Raw genomic sequence first — 14,813 nt, forward strand, 5'->3', positions numbered from 1 at the left:
CTTCATCATTACATCACATTCATGCATATCAGCTGCCATATGTACAGCTGTTTTACCGTAATCTCTTCTGGTTGGAAATGTCATCAGCTGTACAAGTTGATTAGGGTGATCTATATGTTTGAGTAGAAGATCAATCATTTCATTGTCACGATAGTGGACAGCTTTGTTTAGTAAGTCATGTTCAAATCCGTCGCATTGCATGATATCAAACACCCTACTGGAATCTACACTTGCTACAAATTCTATTATCATTTCTACAACCTTCTTATACTTCCATCCGATAGCCAAGCGTAAAGGAGATTTTGAATTAATCATGCTAATAAAACTTTCCAGATTATTTCTATCTAAATTGCCTTGCACACTTCGTAACAGAAAAGTCGTTGTTTCAAGCAAACCTTCTTTAATAACTACAAAGAGTGATGTCGTATTTCGTTGTTGCAACAACAGTTTGAATACAATTTCTTTGTGATTGTCCTGAGAACTCAAATATTTTAGTGTATTGTCCGTTGATAACTTAGTATCAAAAAATTTCCTCACATTTTCGTGTTTTTCTACAAGAATTACATTGATTAAAAAATCCCATATATTATCTACAGAAGAGGAAGATTTTAATTTATCAGAGATAAACTCTGAAGCAAAATATTCAGCAAAACTAAGGTGAACAAATCTCACTTGGTTGTCAACAACTCGAACTATAATTCCTGTCTTTTCCTCTCCTCTTTTTACCCTTTCTATGAGATAACTGACATTATTTCTTTTCTGAGGAGGAAGCAATTTCACTAAATCGCTTTCCTTAAACAGTGCATGAGCAGCTAAAATTTTATGATCTTCTAAGAATTCCTCACGCTTGCCCTCAATGAATGGTTTTATGTCTGGGTTGTAAGTCTGCATATTGGGCTTTTTCTCTCCAAATCGGATTCCATCAAATTTTATGCTAACGAAACGCCCATAAAGATTCACTAATTTGAAGTCAATTTCAGGAATTTCTGAATATCTTCCGGAATCACAGAATGTTTTCATTTCTTCTTTGAAAATTTCAGCAACCATGTATGTATGTAAAGGTATACTCATGATGTCTCTGTTTTGGCTGTGAGTAGACTGAGTAACTATTTGCATTACCTTATCCATAAAGATGCCAAGTTGGCGTTTATGAAGTTCTTCAAACTCTATTTCTCCAAATTCATTTCTCCAAATTTCTTTCAGAAGCTGCTTTTGCTCATCTCTAGAAAATGGCTTCAACCGATACGAAAATGTCTCTAGTCTCTTTTCTAAGTGATCTAGAAAATTATAGGCACGAGTAGTAACCCATACTTTTCCTTTTGTAGCAATTTTGAGGAAATGCAGTAACTGAATAGCTTTCTCCTCATAGTCAGGACAAATTTCATCGAATCCGTCAAACAGAAATGCTATTTTACCTTCATCGTAACTCTTTTTGAACAATTCGAATTCCAACAAATTCATTTCTTTCTTATATTTATTTTCTTTTTCGGATTTTCTTTCTTTCTTAGTAGAGATTTGAAATCCTGCAATTTTGTTGAGAAACCTAACTGCATCTGCTTCGTCGAGTTGCGTCTTCTGATTCAGTTCATCTAATTCTTTTGAGTAATCCAGCAAATTACAAATCACAATCCATACAAAAGGGTGCTCTTTTTTAGTCTGTATTGATAAATGAGTCAGGAAAGTAGACTTCCCCATTCCAGGTTCTGCCGAAATTATTACCATATCATCATCGATATCATATATTGTGCTTGGTCCTTGTGTGTTAGCACTAATTTTTCGGTTGATGTAATAGTGTTTAACACTTTCATACCTTGAATTTGTGAGTGGCTTTCCTATCTCTAGTTTCTCCTTACTAAGGAGCTTAGACAGAGCATTTGGTTGTATTAAATATTTGGAAACGTCGTTTATTAATTCACCTAAGGTTACATTTACACATTGAAACAGAACTTCTCCTTCCTTTAGAACTTTTTCTTGTGACTCATGGGTAAGATCGACAAGACTATTCTTGGTATCACTTCTCTCGTCATAGATTTCCTTCATACATTGTTTAAATTTCTTACCCATAATGTTGTTCCTGTCGCCAATCAGTACAATGCGTTTATGGCTAGAACTTTTTATAATGGCAGAAAGATAATGATATAAGTTCCCTATATCTTCATTTACATCATTGCATTCCATTACTAGTAAATCGTAGTTGCCTTTGAACGCATCTAGGAAACGATCTTCCTGAAGCACAACTGAAGATAAGTTGGCAAAAATACAATTTCCTTTATATTTAGGCGTGTTTTGTAAAACCTGATGCACTTTAAGGACGGTTAATAACCGTTGTTCAGTAGCGATATTCAGAATGAGTTTGTTGGAGCTGGAACTAAGAAAATTATCCACTTTTAGGTCTCGAATTGCATTGTCTTTAAATTCTATACCGTATTTATTAGCTGTATGCCGGTACTCCAAAAGAAGGCTGGTTAACTCAATCTCACTGAGACTTTGCTTTGCAGCGAGAAGTAAATGTTTGCCATATTCATATGACAAAAACTCTTTTCCTTTACCCTTTAACCAATCTAACATTTCCATGAACAACTTGTTATATACAAAATCCTTAGAAACAAAGTTGAATTCCTTGTTCATTTCATCTTCAATAACTTGACCTAGTTCATCTTCACTTGGCTGATTTACCACAAACACTAAATGATCTAGAAAATCCTGTACATCTTGATCAGAGATTATGTTTGGCCAACCAGTATCATTTCCACTGCCAAATTCTTTTGACAATGTTAAAGTGATGTTTTCTAAATTTAATTTCTCTCCCTTCCGACTGGCAATTTTATTCTTTATTCTTTCTCTGAATTTCTTAGCTTTTCCTGTTAAAGACCCATTTACAAATGTCTCATTGAATTTTCCAGTCTTAGTATCGATTATTTCCTTTGCTAACACATTGTGGTAAGGCAGAAAGATGTTACTTTTATGGTCTATCTCTTTCCTTTTCAGGAAGCACTCGATTAATTCATTTGCTAATCTGGCTAAATTGTAATCTTCGAGTTTTGGCTTTAACAAGGGAATTAAATTTTTCGTGAAACGATATCGCACAGATTTTCTAGAAACAAGTTCACTGTCTATATCTAAGAGCTCATCTTTTTCTGGTATTTTTTCCACTACATTCTCAATTGTTATATGTTTGAGTACACCCTCAACTGGCTTATATTTGTCTTGTAATTTCAAGTTAGAATTAGTGCAAACTATAACATCCTTGATTGTTCCATTCTTGAATGTATTTTCTTCTTTGCAATCTCTATACGAAAAGAAGTATTTAGCTAAGCTATAATCATCTTTGCTTTTGCTTTCGGTGAATAGATCACCAAAGGTGATCTCCTTAGTTTCGTGAGCCTTATGCTTAGCTTGTAAAAGACGAAATTCCTTTGAACCGTCGCTTTTCGTGATTTCAAGAAACAAATCGTCGAACTTGTATGCTTCCTTCTTTTCTGTAGCTAAGAGGAAAGAATATTGAAAATTCACAGCACGGCTCAAGACTAGCATTAATAATTTCAACTGATACATTGCACCATGAAGACAACGCATTCCCTGCCTCTCAGATTGCTGATCGTTGTTTTGGTCAGGTTTTAACGTAGTTTCTTGTAACACTTCCAATGAATCTTCAGTCTCTACTGGAATTCTGGTTACTGTAGATGTGTGAGTTTGACGAAGCTGAATGTCACTAGTTGACTCAGGTTTAATAAAAGATGTTTGACCCGAATATGTATATGAATCTAACATTTTGACAATATCTTGCTCATCAAGACGTTTGGCTACCTCTGACGGAGTCTCACCATCCTTGTTTTTGACACTGGTATCTGGTCTTTTATTTAGAAGTGATTCTACGATATTTCTTGAACGTTGAGAAACAGCGATATGTAATGGTGTATTACCCTGATTGTTTCGAGAATTGATACTGATTTTCCACTTTGGATTCAATAACTCCTCAACGATGTCTTGTTTCTGCCTTTCAACAGCATAGTGAAGAGGCGAATTATGTTTGTTGTTTTTATCCACAATTTCGGTATTTATTCCACTTTCAAGAAGAGATTTAAGCTTATCAATATCGCCTGCTCTTATTGCATCAAATAGATAGGTATTTCTTGTTCTTTCTTCATCGTCGCCAGAGCTATATTCATGATCTGATGTTGTTGCATTTCTTGCCATTTTAAAGCCTGATTTCAGAAAAAAACTACAAGGAGGAACACGTTTTCTACATTTGATAAACACATTAAAGAACAACACTATTTTCTAGTATTACAAATGATAAAAAATAGAGACTAAAAACATTTGTACAAATATTTGCATTATACATCTCGACCTACTGATTCATAAAGCACCAAAAACATTCATTCTTACATAAACGTTCAAGATTCACTTCAATACAGTTCTTAATACAGATATTATATAACTTTGTAAGAATGAATTACAAAATTTTTGATTAATTTTGATGCATTCTAATGTCATTGTTTTTTGCTTATTTTATGTAGGATGTAAATGAATTGCAATGTAAATGATATTGCTTCATATTTAAAAATATAATTATTCATACAAGTTGTATTAATGTATTGGAACGCACTAAATAATTAACATTTTATTATAAATGTTTTTGTAACCTTTCAGTATCACTACATAACTTTACTTCGGCTTTTATGCGCTACGTTATAAATCAGTAATGATAAAGACATTCATAAGAATCACTTAAATAGAACACAGAAGAAAGCTATAAAATCATACTAGTTCGAACCGTTGATACACAAATGCACCTTAATGAAGAAACATGCAAAACACCACTAGATTCTTTATTCAAAATATCGACGGTTAAAAGTGAAATACAATTTGTCTCAACTCACTCCTGGAGACTCAGCTGTAATAGATATGTCTTTTACTGCTCAACATGTCTCAAGTTCACATATAATATGATATATTCGTTTGAACTATATTGACAAGTGACTCATTTCAATGAATGCAAAGAATCAATTAACGATCTACTGTGGTCACTTACATATCTGCTTCACCGGCTAGTTTTCTTCTTCCACTCTTAAAACTTGCGTCTTGTTTGCTGTCTGAAAAGAAAATTTCGTTCGATATTTCAGTGTAGGATTTATACCAATTTCTCACCTTCTTAAATAAATAAATAAATAAATAAATAAATAACATGAGAGATATACTATATGCAATATGGCTTAAGTGAATAGTTAACTTACAATTTTAGGAGTTGTTAAAACTCGGATCCAAATCCTTATTTTGTCATTATGATAGAAAATGTAGCAGTTTTTGTTAGTTCCAGGAAGTTAATGCAGTAATAAAACTTCTATAGTTGAAACGTATTCTTTCTTTTAAAACATCATTTGAAATGTAACCTTAGTTCTGTCTAGAACACTATTATCTAATTAATAATTATATTTATTGTGCTGTGCTGTCAAGCTTAGGAATTCAAATTGTTTTAGGTTAAAGGTAATCCCAATCAGGGAGAGGAAAAATCCTCGAACTCACTCAGTAATAATTTTATATAATTAAAGGTAAAAGAGTTATTTTAAATGTTCTTAGCCCGTAAGAGCATATGTAATTTCATATGAAACACATAAGATTTATTTCTTTTATATGACTTTGGTAAATTGTCTAAGTAACCGCAACTAACAAATAGCTAAAACAAAGAACAAATACTTCAAAATATTTGGAAAATGTTTTTAAAACAAAAGCTACTGTATATATTCAGGAAGCCCCTGCTCGCGTATGTTTCTTGAATTAATATCATACTACTGTAACGTGTGGACGTTATATGTTTTTACAGTTCCCCTACTTTAAGATGGTAGGAAATTATTAATTCATATATGTGGTCTCATTTATTAATCGGAAATAATAATTTGGTATTACCTACTTATTAACTTATATAGCGGCAGAGGTAGCCTATATGGGAAGTCGAAAAAATGACATTTTTTGTCCTTAAAGCATCTAAGAAATTTTATAATTACTTCAGTTTATCCACAGAATATTTCCCAGAGGCCAGTAGTGATTCAAGATTCAGCCTTCGAAGTAAAACATAAAACGATCAATCTTAAGCATCAGCTGCTAATATCTAACTTCGTAAGTTATAACTTTGAAAATACTTGAGTTTTACTGTCCGTGTAAAGGTAATTTATTTCACAAAATTCTAGAATTGTGGCCCCCACGTAACGTAGTCCTTAACTGTCTCCCTTTGATCCCAGTCATTCTGAATGATTTCCCCCGGGAGTTTCCTTATTCACGCCAGACAAAAGCCGGCATAATACCTCACGTACAGGACTCAGAAATAGCCCAGAAATATGTATTGCCCAGAAATATGTATAAATCAATCAATCAATCTAAAATGAATTTCTTTGGAATGCAAGAAGTAGTTTTAGTTTCCACAGAATTTCGAAGTCGAAAGAATAAAACCGGGTTCATAGATTACTGAAAGGTTTCAAAATAAATGGACAATTGTTTTGATTGTTCGTAGTATTTTATGAAGAAAAAAGTCCGTCTACTAACTCTGTTTTTGTTAATTTACAAAACTACTCGCAAGTGCATTGAATGTGTTAGCTTTAAAAACAAGAATGTATATTTTATACAGCAGTGTACAGTTGATACACGTAACACAAGAGGTGTTGAATATGTTTCAAAACAAAACCGACAACGTTAGGGAGTTAATGCCTGACACCAAGATAAGACGAAAAGCATAGACTAACCTGGGTACACAAAAGCTTCTTTTCGGATTTATAGACTGCGAGAGACATGAAAAAATGAAGTTTCAAAGTCCAAAGCTCCAAACTATGGGACCTACTGGAGTCTGGTCAAGACCTCACTTACAAACTAATATGTGTACTATCCAAAATGCATGTTTCCGAATTCTAAGGTATTCATGCAACAGTTTTTATAGACGCGTTTCTGCTCCAAGTGTATACTTTGAAGTACACACCAACTACCTATATACAAGTTGTTGCGGAGGTAAGGCAGGATCATGAAACATGGATATTTTATAGGTCACATCTTGAGGTCAGGAATTACCTCCCAAAGTTGTCAGTGTTTGTTTTGAAACACCCTGTGTAGGTATATATATATATATATATATACGTCTATCTATCTATCTATCTGTCTGTTTGTCTGTCTGTCTGCCTATCTGTATATATATATATATATATATATATATATATATATATATATATGTTACCGTCAGAACCCAAAATTAGGTAATACTAGAATTTACTATGTTAGTTAGGTAATTCTGGAATTAACGAAAAAGACTATATAATGTGAATCATATACAGTTTTTACTAGTTAAAACTAGTTCTGACCAAAATGGATCAGTTAACAGTGTTTCTGCAAGTTCGGACTTGCTCCTACTGGGAAAGTATTGTTTTGTTTTCTCTCAGTCTGTTCGGAGCCTTTGTAAAGTGTGCAGGTGCGTCTCTCTTGTCGTGGCTACGCGTGTGTTAGTGTTTCGGGAAGTGTGAGGTGATTATTCGTTGTAATGAGTCAGTCCGATAAAGAAACAATTTTGAGGGAAAGATTCTTCAAAGAAATTATTCGTTTGGAAAATGAAAAAGACAGGCACTATAATGCAATGACCAAGGACTTTTACAGTAAACTTTTAACTGAAGTTGAAGAGGCAAAATCTGCTGCAAAGAAAACACCTTTACAGTACAGGCGTTTGAAACGGTTTAATGTTTTGGAAATTGGTGAAACAAAAAAAAAAAAAAAAAAAAAACCTGGTGTCGAAAAGTGAGCCTGTGAAGTACTACTTACCTGCCGAGGAGATCTTTGATGTTATTGAAGCATCACATATTGCTGTGGGATACGGAGGTCGAGATAGAATGAAAGCTGAAACTTCTAGGAAATATGCCAACGTTACGACTCAAATGATAAATATTTTTCTGTCAATGTGTGAAACATGTCAACGGAAGAAAAATATGAAAAAGAAGGGCTTTGTTTTTAAGCCAATACTTCACACAGAAATGAACAGCCGATGTCAAGTGGACCTGATAGACATGTAAGCACACCCTGATCGTAAGTTCAAGTTTATCATGGTATACCAGGATCATCTGACGAAGTTTGTCTTACTGCGAGCGCTGCAAACCAAAAGAGCTGAAGAAGTAGCCTACCAACTGACAGACATATTTTTGACATTTGGTGCCCCCTGCATTTTACATTCTGATAATGGCAGAGAGTTTGTTAATTCTGTCATCAAGGAACTAACGACACTCTGGCCTGAGTTAAAGTTAGTCAACGGAAAGCAAAGGCACAGCCAAAGCCAAGGGTCAGTAGAACGGGCAAATCAAGATATAGAAAATATGCTTGCCTCGTGGATGCATGATAATAAAAGAACAAACTGGTCAAATGGTCTCCGCTTTGTTCAGTTTATGAAAAATCGAGCTTATCATTCCGGAATAAAACAGTCTCCATACCGTGCGATGTTCGGCATTGAGCCAAGAGTAGGACTTACGACTTCAGCACTGTCATCAGATGTTCTCCAAAACATAAACGATGAGGACGATCTCGTGAGTATTATTGAGGACATGAATGAGCGCCTTAGTGAACATGAAACATTTGATGAAGGAGAAAATGAGGCTGGTCCTAGTGCGGTTGATATCACATCATCCAGGAAAGCACGTGAAAATTTGTCAAAGAGGCCAAAGAAATGAAACGTATCTCTGATGCCACCCATCCACCTGTTGAAGTGGGAGATAATGTCATAATACCCATCCCGGATGTGGACAGAGCAAAGGCGGATTTTCGGAATGTCATTGGAGTTGTTCTAGAAAAAAATGAAGATCTACACAAGATTGGAATCAAGGATGGAAAGCTGGATAAATTATATTGCAAGTAAGTTTTCTGTCTTTTATATGCTCCTTATTAATAGAATTTGTATTGACGTCCTAAACAAGCTAAGGAGCTTCTAACGACGGGACCTACAGGTTAAAGTAGGATCCGAACCATTGCTCGGGTTTGTATCCGAGGCGGAGGGCTCCCAGCGGGCTTTAGAGCCCGCGACCACGCCCGCAGAAGGCCTTAAGCATTTTCATTTAAGGCCTTTAAGCATCTCTGATACACGCCGGGATGGGGTACGAGATAGCATATGGGAAGGAAGTTGGTTAAGGCCTAGGTACTATCACATTCTTTGATTGGTATGAGAGGGATAAAAGCTGGAAATCCTCAGTCAGGATGGTAGGCCGCTGGACGCGAAGTTGCTACCTTCCGAATGCGAAGCCAGCACTTTACCAACTGATCTATGCCCGCTCGGTAATTAAGAGCTATATTGTATATGTTAACGCTGTTGACTAAGCTCCCCACCACTTTCTTTTCTTTCTTTCTTTCTTTTTCTTAAGATTGTGGGAAGTTGTAGGTCACTATCACAATTTTGGATAGCAAGCAAGATAGAATTTAATAAGTCTGTGATCTGAAAGGATTATTCCTGTAAACAACTTATTTTTTTTTTTGTTTAGATTTTTGAGTAGTCAGCGTGTGACATCATTATTCACAGCTATTCAAATTTCTATACAGAAAGTAAATTGTTTACAGCGCTGATCCTTTTATATCATAGAATTACTTAACTTCTGTCTTGCTTGCTTTCCAAAATGGTGATAGTGACCTACAACTTCTCACAATCTTCAAAAAACGGAAAAATTAATGGGGAGGAGCTTGGTCAACACCCTTAACCATAGATGTTAGTGTTTTATACGTATCTGTAATATTATTATTAACCGAAAATAATGATGGATTCTTCACATCATTTTATGTCAAAATAATTTTCTATTTTAATGTCCATTATGTTTTTCCGGAACCGATCTGACAATGTGTAATCCATCTGTTATTGTCTGCTGTGTACTCACCAGTAGATTGATAACATGTCACGAACTTGATCCCGGTAAAAGACTGTTGTTTAGCTTGTGAAACCGGTACTCGTGAAATGTGCTTTAGTGCATAGGCGTTTTTGTAGGAAATACGCAGATTAACTACCGGTGTTTCTCTGAAATACTAATTATGACGAGTGTGGAAATTGTGCGTTAAAATACATTATTATTTTGTTTTGAAAAGTCATTATTATTTTTTATATAAGTGATTCTGGATTCCCACACCATGTGATTAAACAAAATGTGTCTGTTGTAGGTCTGAATTCGACATTTGCCACGAGCAGTTCCTGACACCAGTCGAAGTACCAGATACTGAAATTTCGTTGAGAACTGCAGCCAGGAAAGCAGCATTAACCCCATAAGGGTTCACACGTTGTGTGTGCAAGAAAGCATGTATTTCGAAAAGATGCTTGTGCAAGAAGAAAGGTTTTCTCTGCAACTAAAAATGCCATGATAGTTTACCTTGTGGTAACAAATAGAAACATTTCAGATGTTTTAGCAATAAAAACGTTTTTCTTTGTATTTCATAATAAATATACAATAGGCTATTACGTCAGTAGATTGGCTTTGGCACCACCGAATTGAATAAGTAGTAGTGCAATAGTAGTGTGTATTTTACCTTGTGCTAACATACAAAAGCATTTCAGATATTTCTGCAAAACGGAAGTCTTTTCTGTGTATTTCTTAATAAATAAGTGTTTCTATAGAATTGTATTTGAACGACAAGGATTCACACGTTATGCATGCAAGAGGGCTTATATTTCGCAAGGTACTGCAAAAACAAAGAATTTCTATGATATTGTGAGTGCCATAATACTTTTTAGAAATATATAGAAACATTTATGATGTTTGTGCTAAAGAAAAGTTATTTCTAAGTGTCTTAATAAATACATTTCTTCAGGTTTCACTAGTAATATTGTATTTTAATGAAAATAAATAGTAAACTACGCATTCTTAATAAGCGTTGTCAATTTTACAATTCACTAGTTAATACTGAGTTAATACGAAAGGCTGACGAAACTAGTTTTAACTAGGGTATTCTGGTTTGAACAGATTTCGGGTTTTGACGGTAACACATTTGAGTTAATACTAGTTTTGACTAGTTATAACACGTTTTAACTAGAAGTAAAAATAGTAAAAACTAGAACTACCTAACTAACATCGTAAATTCTAGTATTGACTAGTTAATACTAGTTCTTTCGAAGCGGCTTTGAGAAAACTAGTTTTAACTAGGAAATTCTAGTTTTACCTAATTTCGGGTTCTGACGGTAACATATATATATAAATAGACAGATAAAAGTTGTGAACTTCCGTATCGAATTACGTTCTCTATTTATCATTCTATTGTATATGTTTATTTCTAGTTGTTTACTGAAAAATAAACTTACAAAGTGAAGTCGGCATATCAGTAGGAGCTAGAATGATTTGGTGCATACGGTTTGCAGGATGACATGGCTCTTCGTGCAGAATCTGAAAACAAAATCAATAAGATTGTAGAAAACATGAGAAAAACTGTGAAGAATATGTGATGAAAATAAATGTTAGAAATTCAAAAGCCATGGTGATTGGTGCGAAGAGGTAAGTGTCAAATATAGAAATAGGGGGAGAGAAAATAGAACAGGTGACTAGCTTTCGATATCTGTGCAGTATCATTAGTGATGATATAAAGTGTGAACGTGTAATAAAAATGAAAATAAGAATGGCGAGAGAAACCTTTAGGATGAAGAAAATACTACTTTGTGGGAAAATGAATAAAGAGTTAAAAAAGACTCATAAGATGCTTCCTGCCGAGCATTGTATTGTGTGGGGCAGAAACATGGACATTACGGTAAAATGATTTTAAAAACTGGAAGCTTTAGAAATGTGCGTGTTAAGAAAAATTAGATGGGTAGAGCGGAAAAGGAATAAGAAGGTGTTAGAAATGATCGATGAGAAAAGAACAGTTTTAGATATAAATAAGAAGAGAATGAAAAACTGGTTGGGAGATTAACTAAGAAGGGACTGTATCATGAAGGACGTGCGAGAGGGTATGGGTTGTAAAGAGAGGGAGAGAACGAAGGGGACTATAATTAATGGACAATATCAAAACAGAGAAATCGTACGTAAAGGCGAAGGGATTAAAAGAAGACTGTGGAGTACGGACGCTTCTCAGTTGCAGCAAGTGGTCTACTAATAATGGCAGAATACTTATGATGATGATGATGATGACGATGATTGTATATATGATCATCCAAAACTTGATATTTTTTAAAGATGATTTGTTTAAAATTTTTAGATGTTTACCTAAATACTCTACCTAGTAATTAACTAATTACTAATTACATCTACTCTAAACCTAATTACTTACAAAACAGTTATTCCCAGGTAATAAGTCTGGCTTAACTAATGTGTAGTATTCTTAAATCACAATGATTTCGGTAACTTTTCAAACCCTTCTGCCGAGTCTTCTGCTCGATGTATGTTAATATTACGAACTTGAATTCTGGTATTTTATATATTAGGAAGAATTCCTTATCAATAGGAACAGATAACCATATTTTGAAATGAGTAATTGTTAGCATCAATATGAAATACATACATATGATAGGTGATATCATTCTCTCGACATTTGACCCTCAAAATCTTTATCTTTCTGCGTAACAACGTATCTTCACAAATATTAAATTAGTCATGAGATTTATTTTTAACGGTGACTTCGAAAAGTGATTGTAATTTCAAGATCATTTGTTTAGCACCATCGTTTTACTTATTTGTATGTATTGTTTGCCAGCAAAAGTAGGTCAATGTTGACGGCGCCATATGAGATTAAAATTAATGTTGCTTATAACACGCTGCAGCGCTAAATAATTTCTTAATTTGTATTACTCATATTATGTAAATAATAAGACAATGCTCTTGGAACATACGTTTTTAGATGTATTTGAAACTTCAAAATTATTCATACGAAATAAATCGATTATTTTCAGCCATCACTAAACGAAAACATTATATTAAAGCATTTGACTTTGCCTATTCAATATTAGTTAAAATGTATTTAAAAACCTGCTCGAAGAAAAAGAATAGACATGTTAAAATAAACCAGGAAGACAAGAAACCAGGATGATGGAGCCCGAGAAGGAACGAGCCACCAGGAGACCATCTATAAAAGCCCAGCCTGAGAAGGAGCCAGTTATCAGTCTGACCACTGGTCAAGTAACCAACACTCGCTCATGAGCTCAGCACGGACTAGGGAGTACATCTAAACCTAAACCCGAGGTCGCCACTGACTAGGGTTCTTAACCACAACTAGACCTAGCGCTGCTTTGGGCTGAGGAAGTTTTACCTACATGTTCACCTAAAACCTGCAGATGTTCTGGAGGCTACTTTGAACAAAAGGGCACTGTGCAAAACACCCTTCTCCTTCGTCTTGGTCACTTTAAAAGAAAACATTATTAATGTGTTTTTCGTAATTCAAAGATAACTGTATTTAAATTTTATAATAAAATTACTGAAGAGGAAACACAGGGAACGTTGTCTCTACCTCAAAGACATTACATGATGATAGGCGCGAAAAAGTTTTATACGGGACTCTCTTTATATTAACGGAATTCAAACTTTAAAATTTGGTACAGAACAAATAGGTCAGTATCACTTTTTCTACCTTTTCATTTTTCCTCTTTATGTCTTCTTTTTCTTCTTCTAGTGCGATTTATGCCAGAGACAAAATCTGGTAAACAGACATATAGAGCTGGAGATAGTAGCAAAGTCATTTTTGGAAATATGACGGAGGTTGCATCAAACATGTCATTCAGCATGCACCACCTGACTAAATATTCTGGACGCGTACACGAAGATCCGGACAGATTTTTTATGTTATACGATTACATGGTCACTATGCAGTCATGGTCAGCAGCAAAAAAATGAAGTCTTGTCTATATACCTTCAGGATACCTATTTGGATTTAGTCTCACAACAACAACAACAACAACAAAATGAAAATCAGTACCGGACACTAGCCTATGAAAATCTTGGCTAGCTAAGCTAGTAGCATTGAGTAGACCAAAAATGCCATCTTACAAAGCTGAACAAGGACTATTTCAAATTCAGCAGGGACTCGATGAAGCAATACATTCTTAATTTTTACGTAAATTAAGGGCAATAAGGCAGTTGATATCAGACGCTTCGGTGGAGCAGGAAAATAATCATTTGTCATTAGGTCTGCAGAGAGATTTCCTCAATAAAATAGCACTCGATAGTTATGAAACAGTAGAGGCGCTGCAAACTAGGTTAATCTCAATTTGAATGATTTACTAGGGAAGAGGGATCATGTAGAAATATCACAAAAATTATATACGCTATATGGCCAAAATTCAGTACCTATCTCTCACAACCATCATATTTGTTACCAACAATCCTAAAATAGTATATGTAATTCAACAACCTTATCAACATTAGTAGATGTGCGACTCTTGACTGACACTACCCTAAAAATCGCGTTTTCTTCCAGGGCCTCCTGAGAGCAAAGACTCAAATTTTCAGTGTCGCACGATACGCCATGACCCACGTACCGTCCAACCGTGGAAAATCGAACACTCCAAAAACTCGTTCTCTTTTATAGGGGTGTATTCGTTCTCTTTTATGGGGGTGTATTCGTTCTCTTTTATGACCACTTTTTTCAACACCTATTTTAATATAACAAACATTACTTAATACAATGAACAAATAATCCAATTAGATATCACACATAGACTACGAACATAGCAGAGCTAATAAAAGATTTTGATCACATTTTCCAACTCTATTTAACATAAATCTACGAACACGTAGCAGAACTAACGAAAGAGTTTGGCCTATTTCTCCACCCCTATTTTAATATAGCAAAAATAATATAAGACTATGAGCACAGTGACCACGAAAGCACTCCTATACTAACAT

General features: G+C 34.7%; 1 pseudogene; it reads left to right on the top strand.

Annotated features, from left to right (window-relative positions):
• The first annotated feature begins 8,072 nt into the window (after positions 1–8,072).
• LOC145671437 (KRAB domain-containing protein 2 pseudogene) lies at positions 8,073–8,690 on the top strand (annotated as a pseudogene).
• Positions 8,691–14,813: the final 6,123 nt, after the last annotated feature.

The sequence above is a fragment of the Thermobia domestica genome, chromosome 15 (assembly GCF_964235325.1).
Source record: "Thermobia domestica chromosome 15, izTheDome1.hap1.1, whole genome shotgun sequence".
Taxonomy (NCBI): Eukaryota; Metazoa; Arthropoda; class Insecta; order Zygentoma; family Lepismatidae; genus Thermobia; species Thermobia domestica.